At 43.9% G+C, this 25,403-nt stretch overlaps 1 long non-coding RNA gene across 50 annotated transcripts in view; it reads left to right on the plus strand.

The window, feature by feature from the left end:
* LOC307181137 overlaps positions 1 to 25,403 on the plus strand; it is a 3,028,377-nt gene that overhangs the window by 1,015,311 nt on the left and 1,987,663 nt on the right. The window contains exon 1 of one of the 50 annotated variants that reach the window (XR_013825970.1): positions 13,230 to 13,394. The exons of the other annotated variants lie outside the window; for them this stretch is intronic. This is a non-coding gene — a long non-coding RNA (uncharacterized lncRNA). Of the gene's footprint in view, positions 1 to 13,229; positions 13,395 to 25,403 lie in introns of those variants that run through there. 50 annotated transcript variants of the gene reach the window in all.

Below are 25,403 nucleotides of genomic sequence, written 5' to 3' on the forward strand. Positions count from 1 at the left end.
CTGTTCATCTTCCGCAGAAATTGCAAACTGTGCCAAACAGGAGGTTAAAGGCGCTGACTCTCCAAGTGGGGAGAGTGTTAGTAAAGCGTCTGGAATGTTGCACCCGAGTACCAGGGGAGGAAAACTGAGACATATTTGAACACGTCTCCCGATCACATGGTTGATCATACTCTGGGTTCCACATGCATGTTTTAGCTGAAGGAAGAATACCTAAAACCTGGGTAGTTGAAACCCGTGGAATGGGTACCATGCAATATGACTTCAAAGGGTCTTCATTTGCTCACCGAACCTCTCCAATCCTATCACTGCTGCGTTTATGCCCCTGTACACATGCTTGATTCTCTTTCGGAGACATAGCAATCCATAGGTTTTAAGATACTTACTAGTCAGGTACATTCTTAGGCGTTTAATATGCGGTGTTGAGTCCATTTCGTTGAGCAAGGAGTAGCTCTTGTCTATTCCATATTTGGCCTAAGGAACTTTATCTGTGCTCATTTCAATCTCTGGTTTTATGCAGCACCCCAACTCACCTTTCCCCTTAAGCAAGCATAAGTTGGTTTTCTAAATTTGAGACCCTGTTCTGTTCTGTAATTCAGTTCCTGTGTAGCCAAGTTTACATTCCGTGTATTACTGATATCTTATGATGTTTCTTTTTCAGTGTGACTTATTTCAGTTAGAATCATCGTACCTGAATCCACTCATTATGCTGCTACGGGCCTGATGACATAGATTTCATTGCTGAGTGATACTGCATTGTACGTAAGTACCAAAAGTTCTTTATCCATTTTTCACTTTCTGTGATATTGAACTTGTACAGTAACCGAGGTTCTTGTAAATGGAGGCGTCCCAAACTTTGGGGTGGCTGTGTCTTTTTGATTTTAATTTCCCTAAGCTATAGGACCATAAGTGGAAGTGCCCTAGGCTCTGTTGCTTTGTTTTTTAGATGTTTCAGGAAACACCATACACTTCTCCTGAGTGTCTGTTGGCAATTTACATCCCGCCCATCAGCATAACAAGGCTCCCAGTTCTCCATGGCCTGTCCTGCCTTTCTGGATTTTACACTTTTTTCAGATGGCCCTTTTGACCGGGGGGAAGTGAGACTTCATTGTAGTGCAGATTTCCTTTGCAAGCTTGCTTGGTTGGCCAAAAAGGGCGTATGCGTTTTTTCCTGAATATATTCAGGAAAAAACGCATACGCCCTTTTTGGCCAAGTGCATCATTGTGGACGTTCTGCCTCTTTTCCTATGCTTTCAATGCAATTCCAGTCTACCTCCTGAAATCGGTTTCCTGCAATTCTGCCCCGCTTTCAAGTCCTCTTGGCAGCCTTACTTCAGTCTATTTTTGGACGATAGCTGTCATTTATAAGTCTGCAGGTTTGTGAATTACAGTGCCCCTGAGCTCCTTTCTTCAACTCGCTTTCTTTTGAGCTGGCCGCAACACCGCAGGATGGCTGCAGGCCCTAATCTGGTTCCGGTACGGCACGCTGAGCCTTTGGTTATTTCCTCTTCCTGGTGGGAAATGAGAGTTAAATTTGCCCGTCCAGACACCTCCAGCTAGTCTCTCATTGGTTCTCGCTATTCCTGTTCATCTTCCGCAGAAATTGCAAACTGGGCCAAACCGGGGGTTAAAGGGACTGACTCTCCAAGTGGGGAGAGTGTTAGTAAAGCGTCTGGAATGTTGCACCCGAGTACCAGGGTATGAAAACTGAGACATATTTGAACACGTCTCCCGTTCACATGGTTGATCATACTCTGGGTTCCACATGCATGTTTTAGCTGAAGGAAGAATACCTTAAACCTGGAGAGTTGAGACCCGTGTAATGGGTACCATGCAATATGACTTCAAACGGTCTTCATTTGCTCACCGAACCTCTCCAATCCTATCACTGCTGCGTTTATGCCCCTGTACACACGCTTGATTCTCTTTTGGAGACGTAGCAATCCATAGGTTTTAAGATACTTACTAGTCAGGTACATTCTTAGGCGTTTAATATGGGGTGTTGAGTCCATTTCGTTGAGCAGGAGTAGCTCTTGTCTATTCCATATTTGGCTTAAGGAACTTTATCTGTGCTCATTTCAATCTCTGGTTTTATGCAGCACCCCAACTCACCTTTCCCCTTAAGCAAGCATAAGTTGGTTTTCTAAATTTGAGACCCTGTTCTGTTTTGGAATGCAGTTCCTGTGTAGCCATGTTTACATTCCGTGTATTACTGATATCTTATGATGTTTCTTTTTCAGTGTGACTTATTTCAGTTAGAATCATCGTACCTGAATCCACTCATTATGCTGCTACGGGCCTGATGACATAGATTTCATTGCTGAGTGATACTGCATTGTACGTAAGTACCAAAAGTTCTTTATCCATTTTTCACTTTCTGTGATATTGAACTTGTACAGTAACCGAGGTTCTTGTAAATGGAGGCGTCCCAAACTTTGGGGTGGCTGTGTCTTTTTGATTTTAATTTCCCTAAGCTATAGGACCATAAGTGGAAGTGCCCTAGGCTCTGTTGCTTTGTTTTTTAGATGTTTCAGGAAACACCATACACTTCTCCTGAGTGTCTGTTGGCAATTTACATCCCGCCCATCAGCATAACAAGGCTCCCAGTTCTCCATGGCCTGTCCTGCCTTTCTGGATTTTACACTTTTTTCAGATGGCCCTTTTGACCGGGGGGAAGTGAGACTTCATTGTAGTGCAGATTTCCTTTGCAAGCTTGCTTGGTTGGCCAAAAAGGGCGTATGCGTTTTTTCCTGAATATATTCAGGAAAAAACGCATACGCCCTTTTTGGCCAAGTGCATCATTGTGGACGTTCTGCCTCTTTTCCTATGCTTTCAATGCAATTCCAGTCTACCTCCTGAAATCGGTTTCCTGCAATTCTGCCCCGCTTTCAAGTCCTCTTGGCAGCCTTACTTCAGTCTATTTTTGGACGATAGCTGTCATTTATAACTCTGCAGGTTTGTGAATTACAGTGCCCCTGAGCTCCTTTCTTCAACTCGCTTTCTTGTGACCTGGCCGCAACACCGCAGGATGGCTTCAGGCCCTAATCTGGTTCTGGCACGGCACGCTGAGCCTTTGGTTAATTCCTCTTCCTGGTGGGAAATGAGAGTTAAATTTGCCCATCCAGACACCTCCAGCTAGTCTCTCATTGGTTCTCAATATTCCTGTTCATCTTCCACAGAAACTGCAAACTGGGCCAAACAGGAGGTTAAAGGGACTGACTCTCCAAGTGGGGAGAGTGTTAGTAAAGCGTCTGGAATGTTGCACCCGAGTATCAGGGTACGAAAACTGAGACATATTTGAACACGTCTCCCGATCACATGGTTGATCATACTCTAGGTTCCACATGCATGTTTTAGATGAAGGAAGAATACCTTAAACCTGGGTAGTTGAAACCTGTGGAATGGGTACCATGCAATATGACTTCAAAGGGTCTTCATTTGCTCACCGAACCTCTCCAATCCTATCACTGCTGCGTTTATGCCCCTGTACACACGCTTGATTGTCTTTTGGAGACATAGCAATCCATAGGTTTTAAGATACTTACTAGTCAGGTACATTCTTAGGCGTTTAATATGGGGTGTTGAGTCCATTTCGTTGAGCAAGGAGTAGCTCTTGTCTATTCCATATTTGGCTTAAGGAACTTTATCTGTGCTCATTTCAATCTCTGGTTTTATGCAGCACCCCAACTCACCTTTCCCCTTAAGCAAGCATAAGTTGGTTTTCTAAATTTGAGACCCTGTTCTGTTCTGTAATTCAGTTCCTGTGTAGCCAAGTTTACATTCCGTGTATTAGTGATATCTTATGATGTTTCTTTTTCTGTGTGACTTATTTCAGTTAGAATCATCGTACCTGAATCCACTCATTGTGCTGCTAAGGGCCTGATGACACAGATTTCATTGCTGAGTGATACTGCATTGTACGTAAGTACCACAAGTTCTTTATCCATTTTTCACTTTCTGCGATGTTGAACTTGTACTGTAAACGAGGTTCTTGTAAACGGAGGCGTCCCAAAGTTTTGGGTGGATGTGTCTTTTTGATTTTAATTTCCCTAAGCTATAGGACCATAAGTGGAAGTGCCATAGGCTCTGTTGCTTTGTTTTTTAGATGTTTCAGGAAACACCATACACTTCTCCCGAGTGGTTGTTGGCAATTTACATCCCGCCCATCAGCATAACAAGGCTCCCAGTTCTCCATGGCCTGTCCTGCCTTTCTGGATTTTACACTTTTTTCAGATGGCCCTTTTGACCGGGGGGAAGTGAGACTTCATTGTAGTGCAGATTTCCTTTGCAAGCTTGCTTGGTTGGCCAAAAAGTGCGTATGCGTTTTTTCCTGAATATATTCAGGAAAAAACGCATATGCCCTTTTTGGCCAAGTGCATCATTGTGGACGTTCTGCCTCTTTTCCTATGCTTTCAATGCAATTCCAGTCTACCTCCTGAAATCGGTTTCCTGCAATTCTGCCCCGCTTTCAAGTCCTCTTGGCAGCCTTACTTCAGTCTATTTTTGGACGATAGCTGTCATTTATAACTCTGCAGGTTTGTGAATTACAGTGTCCCTGAGCTCATTTCTTCAACTCGCTTTCTTGTGACCTGCCGCAACACCGCAGGATGGCTTCAGGCGCTAATCAGGTTCCGGCACGGCACGCTGAGCCTTTGGTTATTTCCTCTTCCTGGTGGGAAATGAGAGTTAAATTTGCCCGTCAAGACACCTCCAGCTAGCCTCTCATTGGTTCTCGCTATTCCTGTTCATCTTCCGCAGAAATTGCAAACTGTGCCAAACAGGAGGTTAAAGGCGCTGACTCTCCAAGTGGGGAGAGTGTTAGTAAAGCGTCTGGAATGTTGCACCCGAGTACCAGGGGAGGAAAACTGAGACATATTTGAACACGTCTCCCGATCACATGGTTGATCATACTCTAGGTTCCACATGCATGTTTTAGCTGAAGGAAGAATACCTAAAACCTGGGTAGTTGAAACCCGTGTAATGGGTACCATGCAATATGATTTCAAAGGGTCTTCATTTGCTCACCGAACCTCTCCAATCCTATCACTGCTGCGTTTATGCCCCTGTACACATGCTTGATTCTCTTTCGGAGACATAGCAATCCATAGGTTTTAAGACACTTACTAGTCAGGTACATTCTTAGCCATTTAATATGCGGTGTTGAGTCCATTTCGTTGAGCAAGGAGTAGCTCTTGTCTATTCCATATTTGGCTTAAGGAACTTTATCTGTGCTCATTTCAATCTCTGGTTTTATGCAGCACCCCAACTCACCTTTACCCTTAAGCAAGCATAAGTTGGTTTTCTAAATTTGAGACCCTGTTCTGTTCTGTAATTCAGTTCCTGTGTAGCCAAGTTTCCATTCCGTGTATTACTGATATCTTATGATGTTTCTTTTTCTGTGTGACTTATTTCACTTAGAATCATCATACCTGAATCCACTCATTGTGCTGCTAAGGGCCTGATGACATAGATTTCACTGCTGAGTGATATTGCTTTGTAAGTAAATACCACAACTTCTTTATCCATTTTTCACTTTCTGCGATGTTGAACTTGTACTGTAGACGAGGTTCTTGTAAACAGAGCCGTTCCAAACTTTGGGGTGGCTGTGTCTTTTTGATTTTAATTTCCCTAAGCTATAGGACCATAAGTGGAAGTGCCCTAGGCTCTGTTGCTTTGTTTTTTAGATGTTTCAGGAAACACCATACACTTCTCCCGAGTGGTTGTTGGCAATTTACATCCCGCCCATCAGCATAACAAGGCTCCCAGTTGTCCATGGCCTGTCCTGCCTTTCTGGATTTTACACTTTTTTCAGATGGCCCTTTTGACCGGGGGGAAGTGAGACTTCATTGTAGTGCAGATTTCCTTTGCAAGCTTGCTTGGTTGGCCAAAAAGGGCGTATGCGTTTTTTCCTGAATATATTCAGGAAAAAACGCATACGCCCTTTTTGGCCAAGTGCATCATTGTGGACGTTCTGCCTCTTTTCCTATGCTTTCAATGCAATTCCAGTCTACCTCCTGAAATCGGTTTCCTGCAATTCTGCCCCGCTTTCAAGTCCTCTTGGCAGCCTTACTTCAGTCTATTTTTGGACGATAGCTGTCATTTATAACTCTGCAGGTTTGTGAATTACAGTGCCCCTGAGCTCCTTTCTTCAACTCGCTTTCTTTTGAGCTGGCCGCAACACCGCAGGATGGCTTCAGGCCCTAATCTGGTTCCGGTACGGCACGCTGAGCCTTTGTTTATTTCCTCTTCCTGGTGGGAAATGAGAGTTAAATTTGCCCGTCCAGACACCTCCAGCTAGCCTCTCATTGGTTCTCGCTATTCCTGTTCATCTTCCGCAGAAATTGCAAACTGGGCCAAACAGGAGGTTAAAGGCACTGACTCTCCAAGTGGGGAGAGTGTTAGTAAAGCGTCTGGAATGTTGCACCCGAGTACCAGGGGAGGAAAACTGAGACATATTTGAACACGTCTCCCGTTCACATGGTTGATCATACTTGGGTTCCACATGCATGTTTTAGCTGAAGGAAGAATACCTTAAACCTGGAGAGATCAGACCCGTGTAATGGGTACCATGCAATATGACTTCAAAGGGTCTTCATTTGCTCACCGAACCTCTCCAATCCTATCACTGCTGCGTTTATGCCCCTGTACACATGCTTGATTCTCTTTTGGAGACATAGCAATCCATAGGTTTTACGATACTTACTAGTCAGGTACATTCTTAGGCGTTTAATATGCCGTGTTGAGTCCATTTCGTTGAGCAAGGAGTAGCTCTTGTCTATTCCATATTTGACTTAAGGAACTTTATCTGTGCTCATTTCAATCTCTGGTTTAATGCAGCACCCCAACTCACCTTTACCCTTAAGCAAGCATAAGTTGGTTTTCTAAATTTGAGACCCTGTTCTGTTCTGTAATTCAGTTCCTGTGTAGCCAAGTTTACATTCTGTGTATTATTGATATCTTATGATGTTTCTTTTTCTGTGTGACATATTTCAGTTAGAATCATCATACCTGAATCCACTCGTTGTGATGCTAAGGGCCTGATGACATAGATTTCATTGCTGAGTGATATTGCTTTGTAAGTAAATACCACAACTTCTTTATCCATTTTTCACTTTCTGCGATGTTGAACTTGTACTGTAAAGGAGGTTCTTGTAAACAGAGACGTCCCAAACTTTGGGGTGGCTGTGTCTTTTTTATTTTAATTTCCCTAAGCTATAGGACCATAAGTGGCATTGCCCTAGGCTCTGTTGCTTTGTTTTTTAGATGTTTCAGGAAACACCATACACTTCTCCCGAGTGTCTGTTGGCAATTTACATCCCGCCCATCAGCATAACAAGGCTCCCAGTTCTCCATGGCCTGTCCTGCCTTTCTGGATTTTACACTTTTTTCAGATGGCCCTTTTGACCGGGGGGAAGTGAGACTTCATTGTAGTGCAGATTTCCTTTGCAAGCTTGCTTGGTTGGCCAAAAAGGGCGTATGCGTTTTTTCCTGAATATATTCAGGAAAAAACACATACGCCCTTTTTGGCCAAGTGCATCATTGTGGACGTTCTGCCTCTTTTCCTATGCTTTCAATGCAATTCCAGTCTACCTCCTGAAATCGGTTTCCTGCAATTCTGCCCCGCTTTCAAGTCCTCTTGGCAGCCTTACTTCAGTCTATTTTTGGACGATAGCTGTCATTTATAACTCTGCAGGTTTGTGAATTACAGTGCCCCTGAGCTCCTTTCTTCAACTCGCTTTCTTGTGACCTGGCCGCAACACCGCAGGATGGCTTCAGGCCCTAATCTGGTTCTGGCACGGCATGCTGAGCCTTTGGTTATTTCCTCCTCATGGTGGGAAATGAGAGTTAAATTTGCCCGTCCAGACACCTCCAGCTAGCCTCTCATTGGTTCTCACTATTCCTGTTCATCTTCCGCAGAAATTGCAAACTGTGCCAAACAGGAGGTTAAAGGCGCTGACTCTCCAAGTGGGGAGAGTGTTAGTAAAGCGTCTGGAATGTTGCACCCGAGTACCAGGGGAGGAAAACTGAGACATATTTGAACACGTCTCCCGATCACATGGTTGATCATACTCTGGGTTCCACATGCATGTTTTAGCTGAAGGAAGAATACCTAAAACCTGGGTAGTTGAAACCCGTGGAATGGGTACCATGCAATATGACTTCAAAGGGTCTTCATTTGCTCACCGAACCTCTCCAATTCTATCACTGCTGCGTTTATGCCCCTGTACACATGCTTGATTCTCTTTCGGAGACATAGCAATCCATAGGTTTTAAGATACTTACTAGTCAGGTACATTCTTAGGCGTTTAATATGCGGTGTTGAGTCCATTTCGTTGAGCAAGGAGTAGCTCTTGTCTATTCCATATTTGGCCTAAGGAACTTTATCTGTGCTCATTTCAATCTCTGGTTTTATGCAGCACCCCAACTCACCTTTACCCTTAAGCAAGCATAAGTTGGTTTTCTAAATTTTAGACCCTGTTCTGTTCTGTAATTCAGTTCCTGTGTAGCCAAGTTTACATTCCGTGTATTACTGATATCTTATGATGTTTCTTTTTCAGTGTGACTTATTTCAGTTAGAATCATCGTACCTGAATCCACTCATTATGCTGCTACGGGCCTGATGACATAGATTTCATTGTTGAGTGATACTGCATTGTACGTAAGTACCAAAAGTTCTTTATCCATTTTTCACTTTCTGTGATATTGAACTTGTACAGTAACCGAGGTTCTTGTAAATGGAGGCGTCCCAAACTTTGGGGTGGCTGTGTCTTTTTGATTTTAATTTCCCTAAGCTATAGGACCATAAGTGGAAGTGCCCTAGGCTCTGTTGCTTTGTTTTTTAGATGTTTCAGGAAACACCATACACTTCTCCTGAGTGTCTGTTGGCAATTTACATCCCGCCCATCAGCATAACAAGGCTCCCAGTTCTCCATGGCCTGTCCTGCCTTTCTGGATTTTACACTTTTTTCAGATGGCCCTTTTGACCGGGGGGAAGTGAGACTTCATTGTAGTGCAGATTTCCTTTGCAAGCTTGCTTGGTTGGCCAAAAAGGGCGTATGCGTTTTTTCCTGAATATATTCAGGAAAAAACGCATACGCCCTTTTTGGCCAAGTGCATCATTGTGGACGTTCTGCCTCTTTTCCTATGCTTTCAATGCAATTCCAGTCTACCTCCTGAAATCGGTTTCCTGCAATTCTGCCCCGCTTTCAAGTCCTCTTGGCAGCCTTACTTCAGTATATTTTTGGACGATAGCTGTCATTTATAAGTCTGCAGGTTTGTGAATTACAGTGCCCCTGAGCTCCTTTCTTCAACTCGCTTTCTTTTGAGCTGGCCGCAACACCGCAGGATGGCTGCAGGCCCTAATCTGGTTCCGGTACGGCACGCTGAGCCTTTGGTTATTTCCTCTTCCTGGTGGGAAATGAGAGTTAAATTTGCCCGTCCAGACACCTCCAGCTAGTCTCTCATTGGTTCTCGCTATTCCTGTTCATCTTCCGCAGAAATTGCAAACTGGGCCAAACCGGGGGTTAAAGGGACTGACTCTCCAAGTCGGGAGAGTGTTAGTAAAGCGTCTGGAATGTTGCACCCGAGTACCAGGGTATGAAAACTGAGACATATTTGAACACGTCTCCCGTTCACATGGTTGATCATACTCTGGGTTCCACATGCATGTTTTAGCTGAAGGAAGAATACCTTAAACCTGGAGAGTTGAGACCCGTGTAATGGGTACCATGCAATATGACTTCAAACGGTCTTCATTTGCTCACCGAACCTCTCCAATCCTATCACTGCTGCGTTTATGCCCCTGTACACACGCTTGATTCTCTTTTGGAGACGTAGCAATCCATAGGTTTTAAGATACTTACTAGTCAGGTACATTCTTAGGCGTTTAATATGGGGTGTTGAGTCCATTTCGTTGAGCAGGAGTAGCTCTTGTCTATTCCATATTTGGCTTAAGGAACTTTATCTGTGCTCATTTCAATCTCTGGTTTTATGCAGCACCCCAACTCACCTTTCCCCTTAAGCAAGCATAAGTTGGTTTTCTAAATTTGAGACCCTGTTCTGTTTTGGAATGCAGTTCCTGTGTAGCCATGTTTACATTCCGTGTATTACTGATATCTTATGATGTTTCTTTTTCAGTGTGACTTATTTCAGTTAGAATCATCGTACCTGAATCCACTCATTATGCTGCTACGGGCCTGATGACATAGATTTCATTGCTGAGTGATACTGCATTGTACGTAAGTACCAAAAGTTCTTTATCCATTTTTCACTTTCTGTGATATTGAACTTGTACAGTAACCGAGGTTCTTGTAAATGGAGGCGTCCCAAACTTTGGGGTGGCTGTGTCTTTTTGATTTTAATTTCCCTAAGCTATAGGACCATAAGTGGAAGTGCCCTAGGCTCTGTTGCTTTGTTTTTTAGATGTTTCAGGAAACACCATACACTTCTCCTGAGTGTCTGTTGGCAATTTACATCCCGCCCATCAGCATAACAAGGCTCCCAGTTCTCCATGGCCTGTCCTGCCTTTCTGGATTTTACACTTTTTTCAGATGGCCCTTTTGACCGGGGGGAAGTGAGACTTCATTGTAGTGCAGATTTCCTTTGCAAGCTTGCTTGGTTGGCCAAAAAGGGCGTATGCGTTTTTTCCTGAATATATTCAGGAAAAAACGCATACGCCCTTTTTGGCCAAGTGCATCATTGTGGACGTTCTGCCTCTTTTCCTATGCTTTCAATGCAATTCCAGTCTACCTCCTGAAATCGGTTTCCTGCAATTCTGCCCCGCTTTCAAGTCCTCTTGGCAGCCTTACTTCAGTCTATTTTTGGACGATAGCTGTCATTTATAACTCTGCAGGTTTGTGAATTACAGTGCCCCTGAGCTCCTTTCTTCAACTCGCTTTCTTGTGACCTGGCCGCAACACCGCAGGATGGCTTCAGGCCCTAATCTGGTTCTGGCACGGCACGCTGAGCCTTTGGTTAATTCCTCTTCCTGGTGGGAAATGAGAGTTAAATTTGCCCATCCAGACACCTCCAGCTAGTCTCTCATTGGTTCTCAATATTCCTGTTCATCTTCCACAGAAACTGCAAACTGGGCCAAACAGGAGGTTAAAGGGACTGACTCTCCAAGTGGGGAGAGTGTTAGTAAAGCGTCTGGAATGTTGCACCCGAGTATCAGGGTACGAAAACTGAGACATATTTGAACACGTCTCCCGATCACATGGTTGATCATACTCTAGGTTCCACATGCATGTTTTAGATGAAGGAAGAATACCTTAAACCTGGGTAGTTGAAACCTGTGGAATGGGTACCATGCAATATGACTTCAAAGGGTCTTCATTTGCTCACCGAACCTCTCCAATCCTATCACTGCTGCGTTTATGCCCCTGTACACACGCTTGATTGTCTTTTGGAGACATAGCAATCCATAGGTTTTAAGATACTTACTAGTCAGGTACATTCTTAGGCGTTTAATATGGGGTGTTGAGTCCATTTCGTTGAGCAAGGAGTAGCTCTTGTCTATTCCATATTTGGCTTAAGGAACTTTATCTGTGCTCATTTCAATCTCTGGTTTTATGCAGCACCCCAACTCACCTTTCCCCTTAAGCAAGCATAAGTTGGTTTTCTAAATTTGAGACCCTGTTCTGTTCTGTAATTCAGTTCCTGTGTAGCCAAGTTTACATTCCGTGTATTAGTGATATCTTATGATGTTTCTTTTTCTGTGTGACTTATTTCAGTTAGAATCATCGTACCTGAATCCACTCATTGTGCTGCTAAGGGCCTGATGACACAGATTTCATTGCTGAGTGATACTGCATTGTACGTAAGTACCACAAGTTCTTTATCCATTTTTCACTTTCTGCGATGTTGAACTTGTACTGTAAACGAGGTTCTTGTAAACGGAGGCGTCCCAAAGTTTTGGGTGGATGTGTCTTTTTGATTTTAATTTCCCTAAGCTATAGGACCATAAGTGGAAGGGCCATAGGCTCTGTTGCTTTGTTTTTTAGATGTCTCAGGAAACACCATACACTTCTCCCGAGTGGTTGTTGGCAATTTACATCCCGCCCATCAGCATAACAAGGCTCCCAGTTCTCCATGGCCTGTCCTGCCTTTCTGGATTTTACACTTTTTTCAGATGGCCCTTTTGACCGGGGGGAAGTGAGACTTCATTGTAGTGCAGATTTCCTTTGCAAGCTTGCTTGGTTGGCCAAAAAGTGCGTATGCGTTTTTTCCTGAATATATTCAGGAAAAAACGCATATGCCCTTTTTGGCCAAGTGCATCATTGTGGACGTTCTGCCTCTTTTCCTATGCTTTCAATGCAATTCCAGTCTACCTCCTGAAATCGGTTTCCTGCAATTCTGCCCCGCTTTCAAGTCCTCTTGGCAGCCTTACTTCAGTCTATTTTTGGACGATAGCTGTCATTTATAACTCTGCAGGTTTGTGAATTACAGTGTCCCTGAGCTCATTTCTTCAACTCGCTTTCTTGTGACCTGCCGCAACACCGCAGGATGGCTTCAGGCGCTAATCAGGTTCCGGCACGGCACGCTGAGCCTTTGGTTATTTCCTCTTCCTGGTGGGAAATGAGAGTTAAATTTGCCCGTCAAGACACCTCCAGCTAGCCTCTCATTGGTTCTCGCTATTCCTGTTCATCTTCCGCAGAAATTGCAAACTGTGCCAAACAGGAGGTTAAAGGCGCTGACTCTCCAAGTGGGGAGAGTGTTAGTAAAGCGTCTGGAATGTTGCACCCGAGTACCAGGGGAGGAAAACTGAGACATATTTGAACACGTCTCCCGATCACATGGTTGATCATACTCTAGGTTCCACATGCATGTTTTAGCTGAAGGAAGAATACCTAAAACCTGGGTAGTTGAAACCCGTGTAATGGGTACCATGCAATATGATTTCAAAGGGTCTTCATTTGCTCACCGAACCTCTCCAATCCTATCACTGCTGCGTTTATGCCCCTGTACACATGCTTGATTCTCTTTCGGAGACATAGCAATCCATAGGTTTTAAGACACTTACTAGTCAGGTACATTCTTAGCCATTTAATATGCGGTGTTGAGTCCATTTCGTTGAGCAAGGAGTAGCTCTTGTCTATTCCATATTTGGCTTAAGGAACTTTATCTGTGCTCATTTCAATCTCTGGTTTTATGCAGCACCCCAACTCACCTTTACCCTTAAGCAAGCATAAGTTGGTTTTCTAAATTTGAGACCCTGTTCTGTTCTGTAATTCAGTTCCTGTGTAGCCAAGTTTCCATTCCGTGTATTACTGATATCTTATGATGTTTCTTTTTCTGTGTGACTTATTTCACTTAGAATCATCATACCTGAATCCACTCATTGTGCTGCTAAGGGCCTGATGACATAGATTTCACTGCTGAGTGATATTGCTTTGTAAGTAAATACCACAACTTCTTTATCCATTTTTCACTTTCTGCGATGTTGAACTTGTACTGTAGACGAGGTTCTTGTAAACAGAGCCGTTCCAAACTTTGGGGTGGCTGTGTCTTTTTGATTTTAATTTCCCTAAGCTATAGGACCATAAGTGGAAGTGCCCTAGGCTCTGTTGCTTTGTTTTTTAGATGTTTCAGGAAACACCATATACTTCTCCCGAGTGGTTGTTGGCAATTTACATCCCGCCCATCAGCATAACAAGGCTCCCAGTTGTCCATGGCCTGTCCTGCCTTTCTGGATTTTACACTTTTTTCAGATGGCCCTTTTGACCGGGGGGAAGTGAGACTTCATTGTAGTGCAGATTTCCTTTGCAAGCTTGCTTGGTTGGCCAAAAAGGGCGTATGCGTTTTTTCCTGAATATATTCAGGAAAAAACGCATACGCCCTTTTTGGCCAAGTGCATCATTGTGGACGTTCTGCCTCTTTTCCTATGCTTTCAATGCAATTCCAGTCTACCTCCTGAAATCGGTTTCCTGCAATTCTGCCCCGCTTTCAAGTCCTCTTGGCAGCCTTACTTCAGTCTATTTTTGGACGATAGCTGTCATTTATAACTCTGCAGGTTTGTGTATTACAGTGCCCCTGAGCTCCTTTCTTCAACTCGCTTTCTTTTGAGCTGGCCGCAACACCGCAGGATGGCTTCAGGCCCTAATCTGGTTCCGGTACGGCACGCTGAGCCTTTGTTTATTTCCTCTTCCTGGTGGGAAATGAGAGTTAAATTTGCCCGTCCAGACACCTCCAGCTAGCCTCTCATTGGTTCTCGCTATTCCTGTTCATCTTCCGCAGAAATTGCAAACTGGGCCAAACAGCAGGTTAAAGGCACTGACTCTCCAAGTGGGGAGAGTGTTAGTAAAGCGTCTGGAATGTTGCACCCGAGTACCAGGGGAGGAAAACTGAGACATATTTGAACACGTCTCCCGTTCACATGGTTGATCATACTTGGGTTCCACATGCATGTTTTAGCTGAAGGAAGAATACCTTAAACCTGGAGAGATCAGACCCGTGTAATGGGTACCATGCAATATGACTTCAAAGGGTCTTCATTTGCTCACCGAACCTCTCCAATCCTATCACTGCTGCGTTTATGCCCCTGTACACATGCTTGATTCTCTTTTGGAGACATAGCAATCCATAGGTTTTACGATACTTACTAGTCAGGTACATTCTTAGGCGTTTAATATGCCGTGTTGAGTCCATTTCGTTGAGCAAGGAGTAGCTCTTGTCTATTCCATATTTGACTTAAGGAACTTTATCTGTGCTCATTTCAATCTCTGGTTTTATGCAGCACCCCAACTCACCTTTACCCTTAAGCAAGCATAAGTTGGTTTTCTAAATTTGAGACCCTGTTCTGTTCTGTAATTCAGTTCCTGTGTAGCCAAGTTTACATTCTGTGTATTATTGATATCTTATGATGTTTCTTTTTCTGTGTGACATATTTCAGTTAGAATCATCATACCTGAATCCACTCGTTGTGATGCTAAGGGCCTGATGACATAGATTTCATTGCTGAGTGATATTGCTTTGTAAGTAAATACCACAACTTCTTTATCCATTTTTCACTTTCTGCGATGTTGAACTTGTACTGTAAAGGAGGTTCTTGTAAACAGAGACGTCCCAAACTTTGGGGTGGCTGTGTCTTTTTTATTTTAATTTCCCTAAGCTATAGGACCATAAGTGGCATTGCCCTAGGCTCTGTTGCTTTGTTTTTTAGATGTTTCAGGAAACACCATACACTTCTCCCGAGTGTCTGTTGGCAATTTACATCCCGCCCATCAGCATAACAAGGCTCCCAGTTCTCCATGGCCTGTCCTGCCTTTCTGGATTTTACACTTTTTTCAGATGGCCCTTTTGACCGGGGGGAAGTGAGACTTCATTGTAGTGCAGATTTCCTTTGCAAGCTTGCTTGGTTGGCCAAAAAGGGCGTATGCGTTTTTTCCTGAATATATTCAGGAAAAAACACATACGCCCTTTTTGGCCAAGTGCATCATTGTGGACGTTCTGCCTCTTTTCCTATGCTTTCAATGCAATTCCAGTCTACCTCCTGAAATCGGTTTCCTGCAATTCTGCCCCGCTTTCAAGTCCTCTTGGCAGCCTTACTTCAGTCTATTTTTGGACGATAGCTGTCATTTATAACTCTGCAGGTTTGTGAATTACAGTGCCCCTGAGCTCCTTTCTTCAACTCGCTTTCTTGTGACCTGGCCGCAACACCGCAGGATGGCTTCAGGCCCTAATCTGGTTCTGGCACGGCATGCTGAGCCTTTGGTTATTTCCTCCTCATGGTGGGAAATGAGAGTTAAATTTGCCCGTCCAGACACCTCCAGCTAGCCTCTCATTGGTTCTCACTATTCCTGTTCATCTTCCGCAGAAATTGCAAACTGTGCCAAACAGGAGGTTAAAGGCGCTGACTCTCCAAGTGGGGAGAGTGTTAGTAAAGCGTCTGGAATGTTGCACCCGAGTACCAGGGGAGGAAAACTGAGACATATTTGAACACGTCTCCCGATCACATGGTTGATCATACTCTGGGTTCCACATGCATGTTTTAGCTGAAGGAAGAATACCTAAAACCTGGGTAGTTGAAACCCGTGGAATGGGTACCATGCAATATGACTTCAAAGGGTCTTCATTTGCTCACCGAACCTCTCCAATTCTATCACTGCTGCGTTTATGCCCCTGTACACATGCTTGATTCTCTTTCGGAGACATAGCAATCCATAGGTTTTAAGATACTTACTAGTCAGGTACATTCTTAGGCGTTTAATATGCGGTGTTGAGTCCATTTCGTTGAGCAAGGAGTAGCTCTTGTCTATTCCATATTTGGCCTAAGGAACTTTATCTGTGCTCATTTCAATCTCTGGTTTTATGCAGCACCCCAACTCACCTTTCCCCTTAAGCAAGCATAAGTTGGTTTTCTAAATTTGAGACCCTGTTCTGTTCTGTAATTCAGTTCCTGTGTAGCCAAGTTTACATTCCGTGTATTACTGATATCTTATGATGTTTCTTTTTCAGTGTGACTTATTTCAGTTAGAATCATCGTACCTGAATCCACTCATTATGCTGCTACGGGCCTGATGACATAGATTTCATTGCTGAGTGATACTGCATTGTACGTAAGTACCAAAAGTTCTTTATCCATTTTTCACTTTCTGTGATATTGAACTTGTACAGTAACCGAGGTTCTTGTAAATGGAGGCGTCCCAAACTTTGGGGTGGCTGTGTCTTTTTGATTTTAATTTCCCTAAGCTATAGGACCATAAGTGGAAGTGCCCTAGGCTCTGTTGCTTTGTTTTTTAGATGTTTCAGGAAACACCATACACTTCTCCTGAGTGTCTGTTGGCAATTTACATCCCGCCCATCAGCATAACAAGGCTCCCAGTTCTCCATGGCCTGTCCTGCCTTTCTGGATTTTACACTTTTTTCAGATGGCCCTTTTGACCGGGGGGAAGTGAGACTTCATTGTAGTGCAGATTTCCTTTGCAAGCTTGCTTGGTTGGCCAAAAAGGGCGTATGCGTTTTTTCCTGAATATATTCAGGAAAAAACGCATACGCCCTTTTTGGCCAAGTGCATCATTGTGGACGTTCTGCCTCTTTTCCTATGCTTTCAATGCAATTCCAGTCTACCTCCTGAAATCGGTTTCCTGCAATTCTGCCCCGCTTTCAAGTCCTCTTGGCAGCCTTACTTCAGTCTATTTTTGGACGATAGCTGTCATTTATAAGTCTGCAGGTTTGTGAATTACAGTGCCCCTGAGCTCCTTTCTTCAACTCGCTTTCTTGTGACCTGGCCGCAACACCGCAGGATGGCTGCAGGCCCTAATCTGGTTCCGGTACGGCACGCTGAGCCTTTGGTTATTTCCTCTTCCTGGTGGGAAATGAGAGTTAAATTTGCCCGTCCAGACACCTCCAGCTAGTCTCTCATTGGTTCTCGCTATTCCTGTTCATCTTCCGCAGAAATTGCAAACTGGGCCAAACCGGGGGTTAAAGGGACTGACTCTCCAAGTCGGGAGAGTGTTAGTAAAGCGTCTGGAATGTTGCACCCGAGTACCAGGGTATGAAAACTGAGACATATTTGAACACGTCTCCCGTTCACATGGTTGATCATACTCTGGGTTCCACATGCATGTTTTAGCTGAAGGAAGAATACCTTAAACCTGGAGAGTTGAGACCCGTGTAATGGGTACCATGCAATATGACTTCAAACGGTCTTCATTTGCTCACCGAACCTCTCCAATCCTATCACTGCTGCGTTTATGCCCCTGTACACACGCTTGATTCTCTTTTGGAGACGTAGCAATCCATAGGTTTTAAGATACTTACTAGTCAGGTACATTCTTAGGCGTTTAATATGGGGTGTTGAGTCCATTTCGTTGAGCAGGAGTAGCTCTTGTCTATTCCATATTTGGCTTAAGGAACTTTATCTGTGCTCATTTCAATCTCTGGTTTTATGCAGCACCCCAACTCACCTTTCCCCTTAAGCAAGCATAAGTTGGTTTTCTAAATTTGAGACCCTGTTCTGTTTTGGAATGCAGTTCCTGTGTAGCCATGTTTACATTCCGTGTATTACTGATATCTTATGATGTTTCTTTTTCAGTGTGACTTATTTCAGTTAGAATCATCGTACCTGAATCCACTCATTATGCTGCTACGGGCCTGATGACATAGATTTCATTGCTGAGTGATACTGCATTGTACGTAAGTACCAAAAGTTCTTTATCCATTTTTCACTTTCTGTGATATTGAACTTGTACAGTAACCGAGGTTCTTGTAAATGGAGGCGTCCCAAACTTTGGGGTGGCTGTGTCTTTTTGATTTTAATTTCCCTAAGCTATAGGACCATAAGTGGAAGTGCCCTAGGCTCTGTTGCTTTGTTTTTTAGATGTTTCAGGAAACACCATACACTTCTCCTGAGTGTCTGTTGGCAATTTACATCCCGCCCATCAGCATAACAAGGCTCCCAGTTCTCCATGGCCTGTCCTGCCTTTCTGGATTTTACACTTTTTTCAGATGGCCCTTTTGACCGGGGGGAAGTGAGACTTCATTGTAGTGCAGATTTCCTTTGCAAGCTTGCTTGGTTGGCCAAAAAGGGCGTATGCGTTTTTTCCTGAATATATTCAGGAAAAAACGCATACGCCCTTTTTGGCCAAGTGCATCATTGTGGACGTTCTGCCTCTTTTCCTATGCTTTCAATGCAATTCCAGTCTACCTCCTGAAATCGGTTTCCTGCAATTCTGCCCCGCTTTCAAGTCCTCTTGGCAGCCTTACTTCAGTCTATTTTTGGACGATAGCTGTCATTTATAACTCTGCAGGTTTGTGAATTACAGTGCCCCTGAGCTCCTTTCTTCAACTCGCTTTCTTGTGACCTGGCCGCAACACCGCAGGATGGCTTCAGGCCCTAATCTGGTTCTGGCACGGCACGCTGAGCCTTTGGTTAATTCCTCTTCCTGGTGGGAAATGAGAGTTAAATTTGCCCATCCAGACACCTCCAGCTAGTCTCTCATTGGTTCTCAATATTCCTGTTCATCTTCCACAGAAACTGCAAACTGGGCCAAACAGGAGGTTAAAGGGACTGACTCTCCAAGTGGGGAGAGTGTTAGTAAAGCGTCTGGAATGTTGCACCCGAGTATCAGGGTACGAAAACTGAGACATATTTGAACACGTCTCCCGATCACATGGTTGATCATACTCTAGGTTCCACATGCATGTTTTAGATGAAGGAAGAATACCTTAAACCTGGGTAGTTGAAACCTGTGGAATGGGTACCATGCAATATGACTTCAAAGGGTCTTCATTTGCTCACCGAACCTCTCCAATCCTATCACTGCTGCGTTTATGCCCCTGTACACACGCTTGATTGTCTTTTGGAGACATAGCAATCCATAGGTTTTAAGATACTTACTAGTCAGGTACATTCTTAGGCGTTTAAAATGGGGTGTTGAGTCCATTTCGTTGAGCAAGGAGTAGCTCTTGTCTATTCCATATTTGGCTTAAGGAACTTTATCTGTGCTCATTTCAATCTCTGGTTTTATGCAGCACCCCAACTCACCTTTCCCCTTAAGCAAGCATAAGTTGGTTTTCTAAATTTGAGACCCTGTTCTGTTCTGTAATTCAGTTCCTGTGTAGCCAAGTTTCCATTCCGTGTATTACTGATATCTTATGATGTTTCTTTTTCTGTGTGACTTATTTCAGTTAGAATCATCATACCTGAATCCACTCATTGTGCTGCTAAGGGCCTGATGACATAGATTTCACTGCTGAGTGATATTGCTTTGTAAGTAAATACCACAACTTCTTTATCCATTTTTCACTTTCTGCGATGTTGAACTTGTACTGTAGACGAGGTTCTTGTAAACAGAGCCGTTCCAAACTTTGGGGTGGCTGTGTCTTTTTGATTTTAATTTCCCTAAGCTATAGGACCATAAGTGGAAGTGCCCTAGGCTCTGTTGCTTTGTTTTTTAGATGTTTCAGGAAACACCATACACTTCTCCCTAGTGGTTGTTGGCAATTTACATCCCGCCCATCAGCATAACAAGGCTCCCAGTTGTCCATGGCCTGTCCTGCCTTTCTGGATTTTACACTTTTTTCAGATGGCCCTTTTGACCGGGGGGAAGTGAGACTTCATTGTAGTGCAGATTTCCTTTGCAAGCTTGCTTGGTTGGCCAAAAAGGGCGTATGCGTTTTTTCCTGAATATATTCAGGAAAAAACGCATACGCCCTTTTTGGCCAAGTGCATCATTGTGGACGTTCTGCCTCTTTTCCTATGCTTTCAATGCAATTCCAGTCTACCTCCTGAAATCGGTTTCCTGCAATTCTGCCCCGCTTTCAAGTCCTCTTGGCAGCCTTACTTCAGTCTATTTTTGGACGATAGCTGTCATTTATAACTCTGCAGGTTTGTGAATTACAGTGCCCCTGAGCTCCTTTCTTCAACTCGCTTTCTTTTGAGCTGGCCGCAACACCGCAGGATGGCTTCAGGCCCTAATCTGGTTCCGGTACGGCACGATGAGCCTTTGTTTATTTCCTCTTCCTGGTGGGAAATGAGAGTTAAATTTGCCCGTCCAGACACCTCCAGCTAGCCTCTCATTGGTTCTCGCTATTCCTGTTCATCTTCCGCAGAAATTGCAAACTGGGCCAAACAGGAGGTTAAAGGCACTGACTCTCCAAGTGGGGAGAGTGTTAGTAAAGCGTCTGGAATGTTGCACCCGAGTACCAGGGGAGGAAAACTGAGACATATTTGAACACGTCTCCCGTTCACATGGTTGATCATACTTGGGTTCCACATGCATGTTTTAGCTGAAGGAAGAATACCTTAAACCTGGAGAGATCAGACCCGTGTAATGGGTACCATGCAATATGACTTCAAAGGGTCTTCATTTGCTCACCGAACCTCTCCAATCCTATCACTGCTGCGTTTATGCCCCTGTACACATGCTTGATTCTCTTTTGGAGACATAGCAATCCATAGGTTTTACGATACTTACTAGTCAGGTACATTCTTAGGCGTTTAATATGCCGTGTTGAGTCCATTTCGTTGAGCAAGGAGTAGCTCTTGTCTATTCCATATTTGACTTAAGGAACTTTATCTGTGCTCATTTCAATCTCTGGTTTTATGCAGCACCCCAACTCACCTTTACCCTTAAGCAAGCATAAGTTGGTTTTCTAAATTTGAGACCCTGTTCTGTTCTGTAATTCAGTTCCTGTGTAGCCAAGTTTACATTCCGTGTATTATTGATATCTTATGATGTTTCTTTTTCTGTGTGACATATTTCAGTTAGAATCATCATACCTGAATCCACTCGTTGTGATGCTAAGGGCCTGATGACATAGATTTCATTGCTGAGTGATATTGCTTTGTAAGTAAATACCACAACTTCTTTATCCATTTTTCACTTTCTGCGATGTTGAACTTGTACTGTAAAGGAGGTTCTTGTAAACAGAGACGTCCCAAACTTTGGGGTGGCTGTGTCTTTTTTATTTTAATTTCCCTAAGCTATAGGACCATAAGTGGCATTGCCCTAGGCTCTGTTGCTTTGTTTTTTAGATGTTTCAGGAAACACCATACACTTCTCCTGAGTGTCTGTTGGCAATTTACATCCCGCCCATCAGCATAACAAGGCTCCCAGTTCTCCATGGCCTGTCCTGCCTTTCTGGATTTTACACTTTTTTCAGATGGCCCTTTTGACCGGGGGGAAGTGAGACTTCATTGTAGTGCAGATTTCCTTTGCAAGCTTGCTTGGTTGGCCAAAAAGGGCGTATGCGTTTTTTCCTGAATATATTCAGGAAAAAACACATACGCCCTTTTTGGCCAAGTGCATCATTGTGGACGTTCTGCCTCTTTTCCTATGCTTTCAATGCAATTCCAGTCTACCTCCTGAAATCGGTTTCCTGCAATTCTGCCCCGCTTTCAAGTCCTCTTGGCAGCCTTACTTCAGTCTATTTTTGGACGATAGCTGTCATTTATAACTCTGCAGGTTTGTGAATTACAGTGCCCCTGAGCTCCTTTCTTCAACTCGCTTTCTTGTGACCTGGCCGCAACACCGCAGGATGGCTTCAGGCCCTAATCTGGTTCTGGCACGGCACGCTGAGCCTTTGGTTATTTCCTCCTCATGGTGGGAAATGAGAGTTAAATTTGCCCGTCCAGACACCTCCAGCTAGCCTCTCATTGGTTCTCACTATTCCTGTTCATCTTCCGCAGAAATTGCAAACTGTGCCAAACAGGAGGTTAAAGGCGCTGACTCTCCAAGTGGGGAGAGTGTTAGTAAAGCGTCTGGAATGTTGCACCCGAGTACCAGGGGAGGAAAACTGAGACATATTTGAACACGTCTCCCGATCACATGGTTGATCATACTCTGGGTTCCACATGCATGTTTTAGCTGAAGGAAGAATACCTAAAACCTGGGTAGTTGAAACCCGTGGAATGGGTACCATGCAATATGACTTCAAAGGGTCTTCATTTGCTCACCGAACCTCTCCAATCCTATCACTGCTGCGTTTATGCCCCTGTACACATGCTTGATTCTCTTTCGGAGACATAGCAATCCATAGGTTTTAAGATACTTACTAGTCAGGTACATTCTTAGGCGTTTAATATGCGGTGTTGAGTCCATTTCGTTGAGCAAGGAGTAGCTCTTGTCTATTCCATATTTGGCCTAAGGAACTTTATCTGTGCTCATTTCAATCTCTGGTTTTATGCAGCACCCCAACTCACCTTTACCCTTAAGCAAGCATAAGTTGGTTTTCTAAATTTGAGACCCTGTTCTGTTCTGTAATTCAGTTCCTGTGTAGCCAAGTTTACATTCCGTGTATTACTGATATCTTATGATGTTTCTTTTTCTGTGTGACTTATTTCAGTTAGAATCAACATACCTGAATCCACTCATTGTGCTGCTAAGGGCCTGATGACACAGATTTCATTGCTGAGTGATATTGCTTTGTAAGTAAATACCACAACTTCTTTATCCATTTTTCACTTTCTGCGATGTTGAACTTGTACTGTAAACGAGGTTCTTGTAAACAGAGCCATTCCAAACTTTGGGGTGGCTGTGTCTTTTTGATTTTAATTTCCCTAAGCTATAGGACCATAAGTGGAAGTGCCCTAAGTTCTGTTGCTTTGTTTTTTAGATGTTTCAGGAAACACCATACACTTCTCCTGAGTGGTTGTTGGCAATTTACATCCCGCCCATCAGCATAACAAGGCTCCCAGTTCTCCATGGCCTGTCCTGCCTTTCTGGATTTTACACTTTTTTCAGATGGCCCTTTTGACCTGGGGGAAGTGAGACTTCATTGTAGTGCAGATTTCCTTTGCAAGCTTGCTTGGTTGGCCAAAAAGGGCGTATGCGTTTTTACATCCCGCCCATCAGCATAACAAGACTCCCAGTTCTCCATGGCCTGTCCTGCCTTTCTGGATTTTACACTTTTTTCAGATGGCCCTTTTGACCGGGGAAAAGTGAGACTTCATTGTAGTGCAGATTTCCTTTGCAAGCTTGCTTGGTTGGCCAAAAAGGGCGTATGCGTTTTTTCCTGAATATATTCAGGAAAAAACGCATACGCCCTTTTTGGCCAAGTGCATCATTGTGGACGTTCTGCCTCTTTTCCTATGCTTTCAATGCAATTCCAGTCTACCTCCTGAAATCGGTTTCCTACAATTCTGCCCTGCTTTCAAGTCCTCTTGGCAGCCTTACTTCAGTCTATTTTTGGACGATAGCTGTCATTTATAACTCTGCAGGTTTGTGAATTACAGTGCCCCTGAGCTCCTTTCTTCAACTTGCTTTCTTGTGACCTGGCAGCAACACCGCAGGATGGCTTCATGCCCTAATCTGGTTCCGGCATGGCACGCTGAGCCTTTGGTTATTTCCTTTTCCTGGTGGGAAATGAGAGTTAAATTTGCCCGTCCAGACACCTTCAGCTAGTCTCTCATTGGTTCTCGCTATTCCTGTTCATCTTCCGCAGAAATTGCAAACTGGGCCAAACAGGAGGTTAAAGGCGCTCACTCTCCAAGTGGGGAGAGTGTTAGTAAAGCGTCTGGAATGTTGCACCCGAGTACCAGGGGAGGAAAACTGAGACATATTTGAACACGTCTCCCGTTCACATGGTTGATCATACTTGGGTTCCACATGCATGTTTTAGTTGAAGGAAGAATACCTTAAACCTGGAGAGTTAAGACCCGTGTAATGGGTACCATGCAATATGACTTCAAAGGGTCTTCATTTGCTCACCGAACCTCTCCAATCCTATCACTGCTGCGTTTATGCCCCTGTACACATGCTTGATTCTCTTTCGGAGACATAGCAATCCATAGGTTTTTAAGATACTTACTAGTCAGGTACATTCTTAGGCATTTAATATGCGGTGTTGAGTCCATTTCGTTGAGCAAGGAGTAGCTCTTGTCTATTCCATATTTGACTTAAGGAACTTTATCTGTGCTCATTTCAATCTCTGGTTTTATGCAGCACCCCAACTCACCTTTACCCTTAAGCAAGCATAAGTTGGTTTTCTAAATTTGAGACCCTGTCCTGTTCTGTAATTCAGTTCCTCTGTAGCCAAGTTTACATTCCGTGTATTACTGATATCTTATGATGTTTCTTTTTCTGTGTGACTTACTTCTGTTAGAATCATCATACCTGAATCCACTCATTGTGCTGCTACGGGCCTGATGACACAGATTTCATTGCTGAGTGATATTGCTTTGTAAGTAAATACCACAACTTCTTTATCCATTTTTCACTTTCTGCGATGTTGAACTTGTACGGTAAACGAGGTTCTTGTAAACAGAGGCGTCCCAAACTTTGGGGTGGCTGTGTCTTTTTGATTTTAATTTCCCTAAGCTATAGGACCATAAGTGGCAGTGCCCTAGGCTCTGTTGCTTTGTTTTTTAGATGTTTCAGGAAACACCATAACTTCTCCCGAGTGTCTGTTGGCAATTTACATCCCGCCCATCAGCATAACAAGGCTCCCAGTTCTCCATGGCCTGTCCTGCCTTTCTGCATTTTACACTTTTTTCAGATGGCCCTTTTGACCGGGGGGAAGTGAGACTTCATTGTAGTGCAGATTTCCTTTGCAAGCTTGCTTGGTTGGCCAAAAAGGGCGTATGCGTTTTTTCCTGAATATATTCAGGAAAAAACGCATACACCCTTCTTGGCCAAGTGCATCATTGTGGACGTTCTGCCTCTTTTCCTATGCTTTCAATGCAATTCCAGTCTACCTCCTGAAATCGGTTTCCTGCAATTCTGCCCCGCTTTCAAGTCCTCTTGGCAGCCTTACTTCACTCTATTTTTGGACGATAGCTGTCATTTATAACTCTGCAGGTTTGTGAATTACAGTGCCACTGGGCTCCTTTCTTCAACTCGCTTTCTTTTGAGCTGGCCGCAACACCGCAGGATGGCTTCAGGCCCTAATCTGGTTCCGGTACGGCACGCTGAGCCTTTGGTTAATTCCTCTTCCTGGCGGGAAATGAGAGTTAAATTTGCCCG

The sequence above is a fragment of the Stenella coeruleoalba genome (assembly GCF_951394435.1).
Source record: "Stenella coeruleoalba genome assembly, contig: scaffold_39, whole genome shotgun sequence".
Classification (NCBI taxonomy): Eukaryota; Metazoa; Chordata; class Mammalia; order Artiodactyla; family Delphinidae; genus Stenella; species Stenella coeruleoalba.